The sequence below is a fragment of the Eleutherodactylus coqui genome, chromosome 1 (assembly GCF_035609145.1).
Source record: "Eleutherodactylus coqui strain aEleCoq1 chromosome 1, aEleCoq1.hap1, whole genome shotgun sequence".
Lineage (NCBI taxonomy): Eukaryota > Metazoa > Chordata > Amphibia > Anura > Eleutherodactylidae > Eleutherodactylus > Eleutherodactylus coqui.
Window position 1 is genome coordinate 462,448,686 of NC_089837.1, and position 18,458 is coordinate 462,467,143.

The window sequence follows — 18,458 nt, forward strand, 5'->3', positions numbered from 1 at the left end:
ATCATGCTTTGGGTCCACACGGACTTCACGTTAGGGAGTTGTACCTGCCTGTGTCTACTTAGAAAAAAAACCCAGTCTGACTGGGGCATGCAGTGTGGGCCGAAGCCCACCTGTATTTAATCTGACGTTAGCTCTACTATCCGGGGCACAGCATTGGGACAAACTACAGGAGCAATACAGCGCTAATGAGACGTGCACAGCTACGCTAGCATTGGAGTCCGCTGTAGGCACGCGATTGCTGAGGGTTTGTGCAGAGGCCTATGTCCTGGGTGCAGTGAAAGTCCGCTTCCAGCCTAGGATTGCTGAATCTGTGGGCCGAGGCCTATGCCGTGGGCGCAGTGCAAGTCTGCCATGTTTGGCCGCTCAGATCAATTTTTTGTTCATGTCTTGGGTTTCCTAGGACCCACCTATGCTGTTGGTGCAAACGTAGTTCCCATTGCGGTGTTTGACCTGTCTGGCACAAAGGCACTGACTGACTTGGGTAGGGGGCAGAGCGCTGACGGCTTTCCCCTTGCAGTGTGGATTGAGCTATGCGACACCTTGACAGAATGAATACTGTGAGGCACATGGATTCCCCATTGCTATGCCCACGTTTGTAGCTCCTGACGGAGGTGGCACAGGATTGGAGTTCTCATTGCTTCTGTACAGCATTGTGGGCTATCGCCCCGCCCATTTTAAAGAGGGTCGCTGCGTGGCCCTGCCAACCCTCTGCAGTGTGTGCCTCCGGTTCCTCCTCATGGCAGACGCACTTATAAATAGACATGAGGGTGGTGTGGCTATGAGGCCAGCGTGTGGCATGAGAGCAGCTGAAGGCTGCGCAGGGACACTTTGGTGTGCGCTGTGGACACTGGGTCGTGCGGGGGGTTGGGCAGCATGTAACCCAGGAGAAGTGGCAGTGGAGTGTCATGTAGGCAGTGATTGTGCTTTGTTGGAGGTAGTGTGGTGCTTAGCTAAGGTATGCCTTGCTAATGAAGATTTTTCAGAAGTAAAAATTGTTGGGGGGGGCCCACTCTTGCCACTATTGTGGCTTAATAGTGGGACCTGGGAACTTGAGATGCAGCCCAACATGTAGCCCCTCGCCTGCCCTATCCGTTTCTGTGTCGTTCCCATCACTTTCTTGAATTTCCCAGATTTTCACAAATGAAAACCTTAACGAGCATCGGCGATATACAAAAATGCTCGAGTCGCCCATTGACTTCAATGGGGTTCGTTACTCGAAATGAACCCTCGAGCATCGCGGGAAGTTTGACTCGAGTAACGAGCACCCGAGCATTTTGGTGCTCGCTCATCTCTAATTAACACCATGCAGTGACCATATAGTAAACAGGAGCTCTGCAGAAAGTATGCGCCTTCCTTATGTTTTCTGCTCTTCTATACAATCTCACCCCCCCCATCTATAGTACCAAACATAGTAATAATGCCACCAGTGTGCCTCATACAGTAATAGTATCCCTGTTTTTGTGTAAGGCCTTATTTACACGGGCGTCACGTATTTACGCCGCATTGCGGCCTGAAAAGCGCGACAATTCACATGGTTGGGGGTAGCGTAAATACATCGCAGCCCAGAATTCCTTCAGTTGGGATAAATCCTCAGTGATAGTTCTATTTAACTCGAGTCAGCTGACATGTTTTAGCAGCATTGGCTGCTGCTGAACTCCCTACCTCTGCCTCTTTCCGTAGCTCCCGTAGAAGCTTATGGGAGCCGCTAGCATATATCGGCCAAAAGATAGGGCAAGACCTATCTTTTCTGGCCCATATAACATTGATGTCTTTGCTGGCCAGACATTTTACGAAGCTAATATAATCAGCAATCTGAATGAATGTATTGGAATCAAATGCTTCTGATGGTCTCGTTTTTTTTTATCGCGGCTAAATTAGCCGCGTAAAATCGCTTATGTGAAAGAGGCCAAAGAATGCTCCTACTTAACAACAAGACCCCTTTTCCTTTCAATCAGTAATAATGCCCCTTATGTTCTGAGGAACTAATAATGCCCTAGCTAGTAATAGCACCTCTTATTCCGCATAGCTAGTCATAATGCTTCTTATGGGCCATAGCCAGTAATGATGTCCATAATGGTCCTTTAGCTAGTAATAATGCGTGTAATGGTCCCATAGTCAGTAATAATGCCCCTTATGACCCCAAGATCTGTAATAATGCCACTTATGGTCCCATAGCCTGTAATACAATTGGCCCCTTATATATAGTAAAATAAAAATCTGATTATACTCACCTATTCTGCTACCCCGGCTGCTGCAGTCAGCACTGATCCGCTCCATCTCCCCTGCTTGCTTTCTGGCTGTGCTATCACATAATCGGGTGCAGGAGTGTCAGGACTCAAACCCGGGACCTCTTGCGCTTTAGTTAGCAGCTCTCTACCCTGGGCCATCCAGGAATGGAACAGTTCCTTGCTGAAACCCAGCCTTGTGCTGTTTCCTTCCTCCTGCTAAGTCCTTCATGTCTCCCTGTCCTGGCTCCACCCTGCTACTAATTAGGACTACCTATAAAAGTCTGACCAAGCCTCAGATCCAGTGCGTAATTATTGTGCTCCACCACTCCTCCTCCTGCTCATCTGTAATTGTACCTATACCTATTCTGCTGACCTCTGGCTTTCTGTTGACTACACTTCCATCTCATCCCACTATACTGCATACCGATACCTCCTGCTGCTGACCTCTGGCTTGCATTTGGCTACACTTCCATCTCATTCCATTGTACTACACACCGATACCTCCTGCTGCTGACCTCTGGCTTGCATTTGACTATGCTTCAGTTTCATCTCATTGTACTGCATACCATGACTTCCCGATAGTGACTCCCAGCTATCTTGACTACTCTCCAGTGACCGGCATGGCTACTACACCTGCAGCTCCAATCCAACGTCGATAAGATATAACAATGAGGCCGCTGTAGCCATTTCCCTGGTGCTGCAGTGATCACGTGTACTAGCTCATGTGATCACACAACTCAGAAGCCAGCAGGGGAGCCAGAGTAGAACATTGTTTACTGCCACAGCCGGGGTAGCAGCATAGGGGAGTATAGTTAGCCATTCGTAATCCGGCGATCTGGGTCCTCTTTTACCCCTGGACCCATATGCAGCCGAATCGGCTTTGAAGGCGGTATCCCTTCCCCTCATCAGTGCATTTCAACACATCCAAGGTCACATAGTACTTGGTAACACCAGAAGATCAAGTCATAGCTAGGGTTGATTGGTCAGCTCAGGTGCTAAGGGGCACCAACAAGTCAATCTGCGTTGGCCAGTGGCTAGCATAATCAACATAACTTTTGCTATGAGTGAAGGAAAGACTGCCTATGCCTCCGAGTGATAGATATTGACTGTAGGGTTTTCCTATGATACAACATAATATAATACCAGCTTTCTGCATGTGATATTAGATTTTCTCATTTTACAACAAATCAAAGCTCTAACAATTTGTAAGCACGGCTTTACCGTTCCGCTTTTCCACATTTGTAACAAAATCAAACATAAATCATTTTCTATTTGAGTTCTCTGAGTTTTTTGTATGAATATGGAAATCAGACTCAAGAGTTAGCAGGAAAATGACATCAAAATGTTTCCTTTTCATAAACCCCCTGGGAACTGTCTCTCATTTCAAGGGGCAAATGCCTGCTTGTTGCAAGACAGAATCATCTGGAAATACAAGATGAAATATGTAGAAAATTAATTTTTGATTAAAGTCGTTGATGACAGACAGAAGTGTGGCGACCGAGTGCAGACCTAGGGGGGGGGGGGAGCAGCGGGGAATCAGATGATAGTCACGGTGGCACTGCTGCTCCCCTATGATGTAGAAAACGTGGCCTGGCACATTACTGCACAGTGGTAAATTTGGCAGTTCTTATTGCGTATTTTCCTTCCAGCTTTGCTGATTTAGTTTCCTTTCTCTTCTTAGATTCATTTCTTACTACTTAAATACCCTTCTTTGCTTTTCTGTCTGTCTAGCTCACAAATCTCCAGATCTTACTCTATAGTACTCACACTTTAGGTGTTTCTCCTTCCCACTGCACTAGCTGCTCTGCGATAACTTAACAGAAGCTGTCTCCTTGTTCCTCCCCGGTCTCTATCTCAGGTGTCCCTGGACTAGACTACTTTGGCTCCACTCACTCCTAATTTTTGTATTGTCACACTAACCCAATCTGCAGAGTGGACATATTACCCAATCCCAGTCTGTCTCTGTTCCTGCTACCCAGCCAAACACTTCCCCAGACTGTTGCTAGGTGATCTGTACTTTTATGGGCTAGAATCTTACCCACAGGCGTACTGCTAGGGGTCGCCATTGCAAAACGGCCTCTTAGCTGTGGGGGAGCCTCACCACATACAACACAGACCACACAGGCTCTCACCGCATAGGAGCCTATGGAAAGCATGCAGCACAGATAGGACATGTTTGCACTTGCATGACCCATCTTTGTTAGGTGCGCGCAGTTTTGCGCACCTAACAATCATCCATGTGAACGCTTCTATAGGAACCTATTGATCCTTTAAAGAAGCATGTTCTGTGTGCTGCTAGCAGCGCGAAAACTACGTTCGTCTGAAGGAGCTCTGACAGCAGCTGTCAGAACGGAGATGAGGAGGAGGTAAGAGGCTAAAGACACAGACAGCAGGGTGGAAGACTGACCCCTCCAGCTGCCCAGAGAACATATGGCTCCTCCGCTGCTGTTCTCTCTGGAAGACACACAAGTCCAGGATGCCGCCATGTGCAGGAATGGTAAGCATGTAATGTTTGTGTATGTATACTGTATGTGCGGAAGGGCTCATTCACACAGGCGTATTGTCACTGTATAGTACACACACATATATACCGTGCATAACACATGGTGAAAGGAGTCAATAAAAGTCTATGGACTTTTATTCTTCCATTCACCCCGGCATGTGGTCACTGTGTATCAAAACACAGGAGAAATAAATGCTCTATTTCTACGCGGATCGTACGCAGCCCTTATATGTGCTACATATGGAAGGTAGTCCATACGTGGCTCTGCTCTGAACAGAGCAGGGAATTGAAAAGAATAATCACACTGCGCATGTCCGTGACGCGTCATTCGTGGGTATGCACAGTTTCATATACAGCCTGTACGCGGTCTCTGCCGGCAGAGCGTATGGGCTGTAATGTGTTCAAAGCTGCGGGAGGCCTGGAGCGTTGTATGCATTCGCTCATGTAAACAAGCCCTTTGGGTCATTTCACATCAGCGTTGGAGGTTCAATTCAGAGGCTCCATTACTGCATGCAGCACTACTTCATCCTGTGAAATGCAAGACCAAACCCAAGCAGACCGCATTATAGTCAATTGGTTTCGTCCAGTGGACCCTACAGGACTTCTGTGGTTATGTGAACCTATTGATTTCAGTGGGTATGCTCTCATTCCCTGTTTTTGTGTGCACACTTTTCAGAAAACCTAAAAATAGAACCTGCTTATATTTGCGCACACAATACGAAAGGTTAAGCATGGAATACAGTGCAAAACTGTCTGGCAAAGGACACATCTGGACCTCATTAGACTTAACAGCCTTTTAAATTATGGCCCATGTGAACATGTCCTGTATGTGCAAAAAAGTACAGTAAAATACGCAAACATGCGCGCAAAAGCCCCTTGTTTGCAGCTCATATGCATTAAATATGCACCCATGTGAAACCGCCCTTAGAGAATTCAAAGTGACCTTCCAATTAGAGGCTCAAAATTGATATGCAAATCAGTTCCTGCATAGGATGATAATCTGCATAGGTGGCAGCGAGAACCAATCATGAGACGGGGGTGTATCCCAGACTACTTCAGATTACCACTGTCCTGTATATAAAGTAAAGTCACAGAAATCAGTTCTGCCTTAATAGTTATCAAACTGAAGAAAAGCAAACTGGAGTGCAGGATTTATATTTATATGAAATATATATTAAATTCACTGCTGTAGCACAGCGGAAGATAGTGTGAAAACGCTTCCCCGCCTACCACCCCCACGCCATATGATGCGGTGGGCGTGTCATGTGACGCGGCCGGCGTGTCACATGATGCCGCGGCGGTGGGCGGGGAAGCGTCATGCGGGAGCGAGGACGCCGTGAAGCCGGCACGTTTGCAGCCGGCCTAAAGATTAAATAGATGAACTTTTTTGTGGACCCGAAAATCTTGCCCGTATAATGTGACGACGCAAAGCCATTTATTTCAATGGCTTTGTTCTCACAAGCAAATTTCTCGTGCGCAAATCCTATGTACTTGAAAAAATAGGATCTACCCTACCTTTCTTGGACATTTATTTTCTACGCCTGCAAAAAGATAAGTCCTGCCCTATCTTTGTCCGTTTTATGCCCCAAAGGCCCCCTTTGGTAGTATTTGGAGCTTCAAAATTGCCTTCATTCAATGAACGAATTTGCGAAATAGTTGCTTGCAGTGGGCAGGGCCAATAATTACAACTTCTGATCCCATCTTTTGTTCATGTCTTTTGATTTATTAGTTACTTTGTAAATAAATATCAAACTTCATGAGTAATGTCTTCTGCTCAGATCTTGGGAATGGAAGATTCAAGTGTCCAGTTCTTTGAAGCTTTATGTTCTTCTGAATTTGGTAATGATTGGAAGAAAAACTTTTATATAACCATCGAAGAACTGTTGGTGCATGGCTGCGTACAATATGGGATTGACGCAACTGTTTAACCAGGTGAAATTCATGGCTTTCATGTGAAGAACTTGGGGTGCAGCGTTTTTGGCATCAAAAATGTTGAGTAGTAAAAAGGGTATATAGCAAATCACAAAGAAGAGAAAAACCACAAAGCACATACGGGTGACCTTTCTGAAGTCTGAATCCTTAGCATTCAGGGGCTGGCGGCGGGCGGGGAGCGGCAGGGGAGAGAGGGGAGGAACATAGGGGAGATCTCTCTCTCCCTCTCTCCCCCCCCCCCCGCTCCCCGCTGCAACTCACCTGTCACCCCCGCCAGCCCCCGAATCTTTAGAGACGAGCGCGAGATACTCGGCTAAGGCACTACTCGCTCGAGTAATGTGCCTTAGCGAGTATACTCGCTCATCTCTAATAATCACACTTTCTGTTTTCTTTGACAGCATCCTCCCTTTCCCTCTTGAGTCTCCTTGTTTCCTCTTCTATTAAAAGTCTTTGCCTCTTGGCCTTTTCTTCAAGTAGACACAAGCTGGCAATTGTTTTTCCAACTGTGCATCATATCTTCTACTGGCAGCTTGACAGGCATCTTCTGCGCACATCTTGACTTCCCAAAATTTGCACAACCTTGCATCTGTACAAGTTCTCCTGAACTATGAGCAACTGTTCACTTTCTTTCTCATTTTGGACCATACGGCCTCACTGACTACATCTATGACATAAGGGAAGCAGTCTTTTTCTTCTTATTCTTTGCAACTTTATTATCTCTAGTCCCAGCAGGCATTTGGTTGCTACTAGCAACTACCTCAGTTTCACAGGAAACTATTCTGCCAACACCTCTCTCTAGTTTGCCTTCACTTATAGTACTACATGCATTCTTTTCATTATTTCTCCTCTCTGCCACTAGAAGCACATATGAGCTAATTCCCACATGGGCAGTGGCTGAACTCCCTGGAATAGCCTGCTCCAACTCTGCCTTCACCTATGGAAATTGGGAAATACTTCTACAAAATTCTAGACATTTTATAGACAGAACTAGAGATGAGCGAGTATACTCGCTAAGGCACATTACTCGAGCGAGTAGTGTCTTAGCCGAGTATCTCCCCGCTCGTCTCTAAAGATTCGGGGGTCGGCGCGGGTGACAGGTGAGTTGCGGCGGGGAGCGGGGGGAGAGAGGGAGAGAGATATCTCCCTTCCCTTCCTTCCCGCTCTATCCTGCCGCTCCCCGCCCCCCGCCGGCCCCCGAATCTTTAGAGACGAGCGGGGAGATACTCGGCTAAGGCACTATTCGTTCGAGTAATGTGCCTTAGCGAGTATACTCGCTCATCTCTAGACAGAACCAAACATTCCACAATCCTTCTCACACGAGGCTTCTGTGTCAATAGAAAACTTTTTAAACCAAAATATTTTTAGCAATACATTTTTCAACTATGTTTTCTTTAGATATCAGTGCACACTGTGCAACTTTCACTGCGCTATCCTGCAAGGGAAACATATAATGCAACATTTAAATTACATTTGTGTCAGTGCACTCTTCCAACATGTCTCTCCTAGACGTTAATGCACACTCTGTAGTTTCCACCGCACCAACCTACAAAACATTTGCAATCTCAGTCCTTTTAAGTCCATAATGCACCCTTTCAGGAGTTTCTGGAACAATCTCCCCATTACTTGGATCCAACCCGTGGAACTGCAGTTTCTCTGGACAGACTGACGAACTCCTTTGGTGACCATTCAGACCAGTCCATTGTAGTCTCGTTGCCTTTATGGACTTCATCACACTTCAGTAGGGTTTGACTGGCAACTTTGCCTTCGGACATCCGAACATACAGTAGTCCACTTGTAAACAACCCCACCATGGCCCCTTCTGGTAATCTCCCTTGACAACCGCCATCTTTGCTGCACAATCAAATACGTCCAGACCTCTACGGCAACCGCACTTTCAGCCTCCTGGCCCTTTAAATTCAATTGCAGCACTATTTCACAGCAGACACATCTAGTCACCATCAACCTTCAGCCACACTGGCTTTTTTCTCTAATCTTTGTGCTCAATTCCCTGCCCGCAACCTCCACCAATTGTAGCAACCTGGGGGTAACTCTCTTACGGGATCACCATCTTCTCCTGCTAAGATGGTTGGCACCACACACATAAAGGCTCAGGACCACCGGAAATCAAATCAAATCCAGTCTGCAAATCAAATCCGCATGCTTAAATTCAGTTGCAGATTCCAATGCTTCCCTATGGGCACTTTGAAGTGCGGATCTTCCGCACGAATTACGCAAATCAAATCCTCCTGTGGACATTAGGCTTTAAGACATTGGTCAAAAAAGTCAGAGTCACAAATCAAGCTGCCCATAAAGAATCAAGGGCATCCGCAACTGAATTTAAGCCAAAAACAAATTGCAGCATGCTCCATTTTTCTGCGGTTCCCGCACGGACGGCTTCCATTGAGGTCAATGGAAGCCGTCCGATCCATGGCACGCCTGTGGGTGACACTGCGGACGGCCGCGGATCCTGCGAGAAATCAGGAGATTTAAAAAAAAAAACTGTACTGCGTATGTCCGACGGCGAGACAGAAGTGGAGAGATATGCGTGGACGCGACCACCAGGAAAATACAGGTACACATGGGTCAGGGCTGGATTCCATGCGGGATTCCGCATGCAGATTTCCACAGCGGGAGACATGCCGAAACCATTTGCGGGAGATCGCAGATCTATTGTTTTTTTCAGGCAGATACAGTGTGGATCATCTACGTGGAAAGAAAATCTGCAACCCCACCTTCCAGCCTTCTTCCCACCTTCCTAATTGATTTTAACCTTCAAATCCACAGTGCATGCGCAATTGTATTTGTGGATGCATTGCGGACTGTCCGCATCCATTGACTTCTATTGAGCCCGTCCGCACAGAATCTGCACTGAAATGGAGCATGCTGCGATTTTGTTCAAATCTGCATGCATACATTCAGTTATGGATTCCAATGCTTCCCTATGGGCACTTTGAATTGTGGATCTTCCGCGCGGATTCCACAAATCAAATCCCACCGTGGACATTGGGACATTGGTCAAAAAATCAGATTAGTGGAGTTCAACTAACAGGGATTCCCACATTTCTGAGAAGTCAGTCCCATGCAACCACAGGACAGCATCCAGTTCTATTTCTGCAATGTATCCCATATATTGTAGTGAAATGTTTCTAATTCATTACTGTGTGAATAAAATGACCCCAAATAATACATTCCATGCAGTCATCTCCTTTTCTGATATTTGGTTGGACTGATTGCTTTCCTAATCAGACTGTTTGGGGTGATAATGTAGAAGAGATGATATCAGGCATAAAATAAGATTAGCAGGTTCCAATACTTTGGATCTGCACATTTGTGAGAACTAGAGATGAGCGAACGTACTCGTCCGAGCTTGATACTCGTTCGAGTATTAGCGTGTTCGAGATGCTCGTTACTCGTGACGAGTACCACGCGATGTTCGAGTTACTTTCACTTTCATCTCTGAGACGTTAGCGCGCTTTTCTGGCCAATAGAAAGACAGGGAAGGCATTACAACTCCCCCCTGCGATGTTCAAGCCCTATACCACCCCCTGCAGTGAGTGGGTGGCGAGATCAGGTGTCACCTGAGTATAAAAATCGGCCCCTCCCGCGGCTCGCCACAGATGCATTCTGACAGAGATCAGGGAAAGTGCTGTCTTGCTGGAGTTGCTATAGGGAGAGTGTTAGGAGTATTTTAGGCTTCAAGAACCCCAACGGTCCTTCTTAGGGCCACATCTAACCGTGTGCAGTAGTGTGGAGGCTGCTTTTTGCAGTGTTGCACTTTTTTTTTTTTAGTATATCGTCCGTGCAGAGCATTGCGCCCTGCAGTAATTATACATAGTCCAGGGCCAGTAGTAGTGGTGAGGCAGGGACAGAAGACATATTTGGGAAAAAAAATCTATTTGGGCTGCCTGTGACTGTCCTCAGTGTACTGGGTCTGTGCTGGGGGTAGTTGTCCTAATTCATACGCAGCCAGCTAAGTGTTACAGCAGGCTTGCGCAAAATTATTTCCTGTCTCTGTGTTGGCTGTTACATCACCGCTGTATTCCAGTCCACAGTGCAACAGTTTGCAGTTATTTTACATACTCCAGGGCCAGTAGTGGTGACGCAGAGAGAGAAGACATATACAGTGTATATAGGCAGTGGGCCTTTCCAAAAACATTTGGGAAAAAAAATCTATTTGGGCTGCCTGTGACTGTCCTCAGTGTACTGGGTCTGTGCTGGGGGTAGTTGTCCTAATTCATACGCAGCCAGCTAAGTGTTACAGCAGGCTTGCGCAAAATTATTTCCTGGCTCTGTGTTGGCTGTTACATCACCGCTGTATTCCAGTCCACAGTGCAACAGTTTGCAGTTATTTTACATACTCCAGGGCCAGTAGTGGTGACGCAGAGAGAGAAGACATATACAGTGTATATAGGCAGTGGGCCTTTCCAAAAACATTTGGGAAAAAAAATCTATTTGGGCTGCCTGTGACTGTCCTCAGTGTACTGGGTCTGTGCTGGGGGTAGTTGTCCTAATTCATACACAGCCAGCTAAGTGTTACAGCAGGCTTGCGCAAAATTATTTCCTGGCTCTGTGTTGGCTGTTACATCACCGCTGTATTCCAGTCCACAGTGCAACAGTTTGCAGTTATTTTACATACTCCAGGGCCAGTAGTGGTGACGCAGAGAGAGAAGACATATACAGTGTATATAGGCAGTGGGCCTTTCCAAAAACATTTGAGAAAAAAAATCTATTTGGGCTGCCTGTGACTGTCCTCAGTGTACTGGGTCTGTGCTGGGTGTAGTTGTCCTAATTCATACGCAGCCAGCTAAGTGTTACAGCAAGCTTGCGCAAAATTATTTCCTGTCTCTGTGTTGGCTGTTACATCACCGCTGTATTCCAGTCCACAGTGCAACAGTTTGCAGTTATTTTACATACTCCAGGGCCAGTAGTGGTGACGCAGAAAGAGAAGACATATACAGTGTATATAGGCAGTGGGCCTTTCCAAAAACATTTGGGAAAAAAAATCTATTTGGGCTGCCTGTGACCGTCCTTAGTGTACTGGGTCTGTGCTGGGGGTAGTTGTCCTAATTCATACGCAGCCAGCTAAGTGTTACAGTAGGCTTGCGCAAAATTATTTCCTGGCTCTGCTGTGCGTTCCGTAAGTGAAGTCAGCCTCCAACCACAGGCCAATAAGTGGCACATTTAATTACAGCGTTCTGTTTCTGCACTACTGGTAATACAGCATGCTGAGGGGTAGGGGTAGGCCTAGAGGACGTGGACGCGGGCGAGGACGTGGAGGCCCAAGTCAGGGTGTGGGAACAGGCCGAGCCAGTGCGGTGGCCAGGGGTAGAGGCAGGGCCAGACCGAATAATCCACCAACTGTTTCCCAAAGCGCCCCCTCGCGCCATGCCACCCTGCAGAGGTCAAGGTGCTCTACGGTGTGGCAGTTTTTCACAGAGACGCCTGACGACCGACGAACAGTGGTGTGCAACCTATGTCGCCCCAAGATCAGCTGGGGAGCCACCACCACCAGCAAGCGCAGGCATATGATGGCCAAGCACCCCACAAGGTGGGACGAAGGCCGTTCACCGGCTCCGGTTTGCACCACTGCCTCTCCCCCTGTGCCCCAACCTGCCACTGAGATCCAACCCCCCTCTGAGGACACAGACACTACCGTCTCCTGGCCTGCACCCACACCCTCACCTCCGCTGTCCTCAGCCCCATCCAGCAATGTCTCTCAGCGCAGCGTCCAGACGTCGCTAGCGCCACTGTTTGAGCGCAAGCGCAAGTACGCCGCCACGCACCCGCACGCTCAAGCGTTAAACGTGCACATTGCCAAATTGATCAGCCTGGAGATGCTGCCGTATAGGCTTGTGGAAACGGAGGCTTTCAAAAGCATGATGGCGGCGGCGGCCCCGCGCTACTCGGTTCCCAGTTGCCACTACTTTTCCCGATGTGCCGTCCCAGCCCTGCACGACCACGTCTCCCGTAATATTGTACGCGCCCTCACCAATGCGGTTACTGCCAAGGTCCACTTAGCAATAGACACGCGGACAAGCACAGGCGGGCAGGGCCACTATATCTCCCTGACGCCACATTGGGTGAATTTAGTGGAGGCTAGGACCGAGTCAGAGCCTTGGACCGCTCACGTCCTACCCACCCCCAGAATTGCGGGCCCCAGCTCGGTGCTGGTATCTGCGGCGGTGTATGCTTCCTCCACTAAACCACCCTCCTCCTCCTCCAACGCAACCTCTGTCTCGCAATCAAGATGTGTCAGCAGCAGCACGTCGCCAGCAGTCGCTGTCGCGCGGCGTGGCAGCACAGCGGTGGGCAAGCGTCAGCAGGCCGTGCTGAAAATACTCAGCTTAGGAGAGAAGAGGAACACGGCTCACGAACTGCTGCAAGGTCTGACAGAGCAGACCGACCGCTGGCTTTCGCCACTGAGCCTCCAACCGGGCATGGTCGTGTGTGACAACGGCCGTAACCTGGTGGCGGCTCTGCAGCTCGGCAGCCTCACGCACGTGCCATGCCTGGCCCACGTCTTTAATTTGGTGGTTCAGCGCTTTCTGAAAAGCTACCCACACTTGTCATACCTGCTCGGAAAGGTGCGCCGGGTCAGCGCACATTTCCGCAACTCCAAGACGGACGCTGCCACCCTGCGGACCCTGCAACATCGGTTTAATCTGCCAGTGCACCTACTGCTGTGCGACGTGCCCACACGGTGGAACTCTACGCTCCACATGTTGGCCAGACTCTATGAGCAGCGTAGAGCTATTGTGGAATACCAACTCCAACATGGGCGGCGTAGTGAGAGTTAGCCTCCTCAATTCTTTACAGAAGAGTGGGCCTGGTTGGCAGCCATCTGCCAGGTCCTTGGAAACTTTGAGGAGTCTACCCAGATGGTGAGCGGGGATGCTGCAATCATTAGCGTCACCATTCCTCTGCTATGCCTCTTGAGAAGTTCCCTGCAAAGCATAAAGGCAGATGCTTTGCACTCGGAAACGGAGGCGGGGGAAGACAGTATGTCGCTGGATAGTCAGAGCACCCTCATGTCTATATCTCAGCGCGTTGAGGAGGAGGAGGAGGGGGAGGAGCATGAGGAGGAGGGGGAAGAGACAGCTTGGCCCACTGCTGAGGGTACCCATGCTGCTTGCCTGTCATCCTTTCAGCGTGTATGGCCGGAGGAGGAGGAGGATCCTGAAAGTGATCTTCCTAGTGAGGACAGCCATGTGTTGCGTACAGGTACCCTGGCACACATGGCTGACTTCATGTTAGGATGCCTTTCTCGTGACCCTCGCGTTACACGCATTCTGGCCACTACGGATTACTGGGTGTACACACTGCTCGACCCACGGTATAAGGAGAACCTTTCCACTCTCATTCCGGAAGAGGAAAGGGGTTCGAGAATGATGCTATACAACAGGGCCCTGGTGGACAAACTGATGGTAAACTTCCCATCCGACAGCGCTAGTGGCCGAAGGCGCAGTTCCGAGGGCCAGGTAGCAGGGGAGGCGCAGAGATCAGGCAGCATGTACAGCGCAGGCAGGGGAACATTCTCCAAGGCCTTTGCCAGCTTTATGGCTCCCCAGCAAGACTGTGTCACCGCTCCCCAGTCAAGGCTGAGTTGGCGGGAGCACTGTAAAAGGATGGTGAGGGAGTACGTAGCCGATCGCACGACCGTCCTCGGTGACGCCTCTGCCCCCTACAACTACTGGGTGTCGAAGCTGGACACGTGGCCTGAACTCGCGCTGTATGCCCTGGAGGTGCTTGCTTGTCCTGCGGCTAGCGTCTTGTCAGAGAGGGTGTTTAGTGCGGCTGGGGGAATCATCACGGATAAGCGTACCCGCCTGTCAACCGACAGTGCCGACAGGCTTACACTCATCAAGATGAACAAAGCCTGGATTTCTCCTGACTTCTCTTCTTCACCAGCGGACAGCAGCGATACCTAAGCAATACGTAGGCTGCACCCGCGGATGGAAGCATCGTTCTCTATCACCATCAAAAACGGGGACATTTTTGCTTCATCAATCTGTGTATAATATTCCTCCTCCTCCTCCTGCTCCTCCTCCTGAAACCTCACGTAATCACGCCGAACGGGCAATTTTTCTTAGGCCCACAAGGCTCAGTCATATAATTTTTCTAAACAATTTTTATATGTTTCAATGCTCATTAAAGCGTTGAAACTTGCACCTGAACCAATTTTTATTTTAACTGGGCTGCCTCCAGGCCTAGTTACCAATTAAGCCACATTAACCAAAGCGATTAATGGGTTTCACCTGCCCTCTTGGTTGGGCATGGGCAATTTTTCTGAGGTACATTAGTACTGTTGATACACCAATTTTTTGTGGGCCCTCGCCTACAGTGTAATCCAATTAATTTTTTGCCCACCTGCATTAAAGCTGACGTTACATCAGCTGTGTTGGGCACTGCAATGGGATAACCGCCGGTGGGTTCCAGGGAGCTACCCATGCTGTCGGTCCACACAGAGTTGTAACTGCATGTGTCCACTTCTAAAGAACCCCAGTCTGACTGGGGCATGCAGTGTGGGCCGATGGCTTCCTGGCACCCACCCATGCTGTCGGTCCACAGGGACTTCACAATAGGGAGTTGTACCCGCCTGTGTCTATGAATTAAAAAGCCCGGTCAGGTTGGGGCATGCAGTGTGGGCCGAAGCCCACCTGGATTTAATCTGACGTTAGCTCTGCTGTCCAGGGCACTGCAATGGGATACATTTATGTACAGCCGGTGGGTTCCAGGGAGCCACCCATGCTGTGGGTGCACACGGAATTCCCATTGCGGAGTTGGGGATTCCCAGTTGTACCTGTCTGTGACTATTTATGAAAAAACGCGGTCTGACTGGGGCATGCAGACACCTTGACAGAATGAATAGTGTGTGGCACATAGGTTCCCCATTGCTATGCCCATGTGTGCAGCTCCTGATGGCGGTGGCAAAGGATTATATTTCTCATTGCTTCTGTACAGCATTGTGGGCTATCGCCCCGCCCCTTTTGAAGAGGGTCGCTGCCTAGCCGTGCCAACCCTCTGTAGTGTGTGCCTGCGGTTCCTCCTCATGGCAGACGCACTTATAAATAGACATGAGTGTGGCGTGGCATGAGGGCAGCTGAAGGCTGCGCAGGGACAATTTGGTGTGTGCTGTGGACACTGGGTCATGCAGGGGGGGGTTTGGCAGCATGTAACCCAGGAGAAGTGGCAGCGGAGTGTCATGCAGGCAGTGATTGTGCTTTGTTGGAGGTAGTGTGGTGCTTAGCTAAGGTATGCATTGCTAATGAGGGCTTTTCAGAAGTAAAAATTGTTGGGAGGGGGGAGCCCACTCTTGCCGCTATTGTGGCTTAATACTGGGACCTGGGAACTTGAGATGCAGCCCAACATGTAGCCCCTCGCCTGCCCTATCCGTTGCTGTGTCGTTCCCATCACTTTCTTGAATTGCCCAGATTTTCACAAATGGAAACCTTAGCGAGCATCGGCGATATACAAAAATGCTCAGGTCGCCCATTGACTTCAATGGGGTTCTTTATTCGAAACGAACCCTCGAGCATCGCGAAATTTTCGTCACGAGTAACGAGCACCCGAGCATTTTAGTGCTCGCTCATCTCTAGTGAGAACACATAAATCCCATTTTCAGTGGAGAAGTTTACGGGTTCTCTTCAATTAAATTAATTGAAGTTGTGAAAACCCATCAGTAATCAAGTATCTGATGGACATTTCTGAACAAATTCTTCGGAGACCCTGCAGGTTTTTGAAATGCTAGTGAGTTATGTAACCTGTTTCTGGGGAACCTTCAGAAGAAGTCACATCATACATCAACTACAATGCAGTGAGCACAGAAATCATTTTCCAGGTCAATGGATAAAACTATTTCCATTTCATGGCATCTTAGAAAAGTCTAAAGAGGTCTATTAGGGCCAATTGACACAGCCATGTTTTTCAGCTGTTTGCTATCCGTTTATTATACAGGCAGGTGAAGGCACTATTATATTCTATTGGGCTGTTCACATAACACACAGCCATGTTTTTGGGCTATGTGCTGTCTGTGTATTGCACATGTTGCGGTAGGGGCATTGCTTAATAGATAAGCAATATGCCATTATTCAAGAACTTTAGACAATCTAACTGACTCTAAGGCCTCGTTCACACGAGTGTGGCTTTAGCGCAGTATAGGTGCACGAAAAAAATCATGCCTATACTGCGCTAAAAATCACATGAACGGGCAGCTGCTCCAGGAGGAAAGAGAGAAGAAGCCCCACAGGACTTCTGGATTTCCCCATAGCATGGACAGAGTGAATCCCCCATAGCCCGGCTCTCTCTCTCCTTGCTATGGGGATACCCTAATAGCGCAGAGAGAGGGGTGGGGCTAAAGCTTCTCACAGGGATTCCCCATAGCAAAGAGAGAGGGGGTAAGGCTAGAGGGCAGATTAAGGGAACCCTTGTGGCATTTAAAATGTGCTTCTGGGCAGCAAGTTTTAAATGTCCCACTGTAAGCAGCTGGGAATTCCTTCCATCGGCTGAAATCCTCCTAATGAGATTTGTAATCTCATTTTACTGCACAGGAGTTTCTATAGACTCCAGCTCCCATAGGAGTCTATGGAAATTTCTGTACATCACGCACCAAAGATAGATCAGGTCTAGAGATGAGCAAGCGTACTCGGCCACGCCCCTTTTTCACCCGAGTACCGCGATTTTCGAGTACTTCCATACTCGGGCGAAAAGATTCGGGGGGTGCCGTGGGTGAGTGGGGGGTTGCAGCAGGGAGTGGGGGGGAGAGGGAGAGAAAGAGGGCTCTCCCCTGTTCCCCGCTGCTACCCCCCGCGCCGCCACGCCCCCCGAATCTTTTCACCCGAGTACTGAAGTACTCGAAAATAGCGGTACTCGATCGAGTAATTACTCGAAACGAGTACGTTCGCTCATCTCTAATCAGGTCCTATCTTTTCTCGCACAATGGACCTTAGATGCAAATATTGTAACCACACATGTCCTATTGTTGATTGATGCAAGTATTTAGCGCATCTAAAATTCCTTTGTATGAATTGTTCTTATAGAACCACTCTTTTCACTCGCAGCTAATGCGCAAAAACAGTGCTTGTCTGAACGAGGCCTAAGAGTATGCTTAACTCTAGTGTGAGTGGGGGATGGTAACAATCTATATATATAAAGACGAAAGCCCTCACTGACTCACTGACTGACTGACTCACTGACTCGCCACTAATTCTCCAACTTCCCGATGTCGTAGAAACATGAAATTTGGCACAGGCATAGATTATGTCCAAAATAGGAAAAGTAAAGGGGTCCCAACTCGATTATTCAATTCTAGTGCAAAAGAATTAGCATCTAAATTTCACGTATGGAATCTAATTCTCTCACTTCCCGATATCATAGAAACATGAAATTTGGCACGAGCATTGATTATGTCATAAATAGGAAAACCTAATGGGTCCCAACTCGATTGTTTAATTATCGCGCAAAAGAATTAGCGTCCAAATTTTACGTACAGAATCTAATTCTTTCACTTCCCAATGTCATAGACACATGAAATTTGGCACAAGCATTGATTATGTCATAAATAGGAAAAGTTAATGGGTCCTAACTCGATTATTCAATTCTTTTTTTTGGAAAATAAGTGTTTATTTGGACGGACAAGCATGTTACAATAATCAAGCCATAGTAGCATCACATACAATGGTACAGTCGATACGTATACATACTTATTGATGCGCCCATTCTCCCACTCCACCACCTCTCCTCCGTGGAGTTTGTTGCTGGCTTGCCTCCGCCCAGTCTTTTTCTTTTAATTAACAGAA